At 40.1% G+C, this 1,358-nt stretch overlaps 1 long non-coding RNA gene across 1 annotated transcript; it reads right to left on the bottom strand.

The window, feature by feature from the left end:
- Positions 1-244: 244 nt before the first annotated feature.
- On the bottom strand, positions 245-1,047 carry LOC106944340 (uncharacterized). Its single transcript, XR_001424231.1, has 2 exons — positions 856-1,047; positions 245-336 (listed from the first exon to the last, which is right to left on the bottom strand). It is a non-coding gene; the product is annotated as an uncharacterized LOC106944340 (long non-coding RNA).
- Positions 1,048-1,358: the final 311 nt, after the last annotated feature.

The following is a 1,358-nucleotide window of genomic DNA, read 5'->3' as shown; positions in this document are numbered from 1 at the left end:
AGCAAGCTGCTGCTCCTCTGATTGGCTGATTGCTGTCTCTGTGTCCAATCAGGAAGCCTGAACCATTCTCCTCCCACTGAGAAGCTGCAGCTTTACTGGGAACACTGGAGCTTTGCTTTGATGCTAACTGGGTTTAGTTCAATATGCTGACAGCAGCTGGACTCACTACAAACATTTACTTACTTTAGATCATCTACAAGATCCTTCAGCTGCTGAACATCTGAATCCTTCAGGTTGTTGAATCTCAGGTTCAGTTTTGTCAGATGGAGGCTGTTGGACTTCAGAGCTGAGGCCAGAAAATCACAGCTGATCTTTGACAAACTGCAGCTGAACAATCTGAATAAAGAATAAAAGATGTTTTCTGAAGCCAACAGGATGCAGGTTAACCAGTCCAACAGAACCAGTTAGAGATTCTCATGAATATTAAAGCCAACAAGCTGCTGCTTCAATAAAGACCTGCTGACTTCAGAACCAGAACCAGAACCTGGTACTGGGTCATGTTGTGTTGGAGGATTTTAGTCAGTAAAATCATTAAAGGTTCTGATCAAAGTGTTGAAGCATCAATCATTGATTATTGATTTGTTCCTGTCAGATTCCGGGAATTCATTTTTCTAGACTGGGTTGAATGACCTTTGACCTGCTTGACATGAGGGGGATTTCTACACACTGGGGGTCTGAATGCTGTCCTGTTCTGACCTCAGGTCAGCAGGTCCAACTCAGTTACACAGAGGGACTAAATTAAACTCTGGATCCAAGTCCAGGAACAAACTCAGAAAATATTTATTAGAACAGAAGATATGAACTTTGATTTATGATCAATTATTCAAAGAAATATTAACTGAACTAAAATCTTACTCCAGATTCTCCAGTCTGCAGCCTTCAGTCTGTAGAAAACCACAGAGCTTCTTCACTCCAGAATCTCCCAGGTTGGTTTCTCTAATCTCCAGTTCTGTCAGATGGGTCGGTTTGGACTTCAGAGCTGAGAACAGAGACGTCCAGCTGGTCTCTGAAAAACTGCAGATATCCAATCTGAATAAAGAATAAAAGATGAGCTGAAGCCAACAGGATGCAGTTAAAACTGAAATATGAACAAATAAATAAAAATGTAGAAAATTAATTTCCCTGAATGTAAAGAAACTTGATGAACTGATTCTAACATCTGATCCAGTCAAACTGGTTTAAAGAGTCCAAACCAGCAGAACCAGAACATTTTATCATGACTTGTTGTTAGAAGTTCTGAATCCTTCATCAGAGATGCTGCAGAAATGGAAACATTATCATAAAGGAACAACCTGATTATGAAGACGAGTCATTTTTAAATCTATTTTCCAGGTGAACCACATGAGGATGATTTCAGT

The sequence above is a fragment of the Poecilia latipinna genome, unplaced genomic scaffold (genome assembly GCF_001443285.1).
Source record: "Poecilia latipinna isolate Pla-1442-1.1 unplaced genomic scaffold, P_latipinna-1.0 Scaffold8182, whole genome shotgun sequence".
Classification (NCBI taxonomy): domain Eukaryota; kingdom Metazoa; phylum Chordata; class Actinopteri; order Cyprinodontiformes; family Poeciliidae; genus Poecilia; species Poecilia latipinna.
The sequence above is the reverse complement of the archived record's forward strand: the minus strand, read 5'-3'. Positions and strand labels throughout refer to the sequence as shown.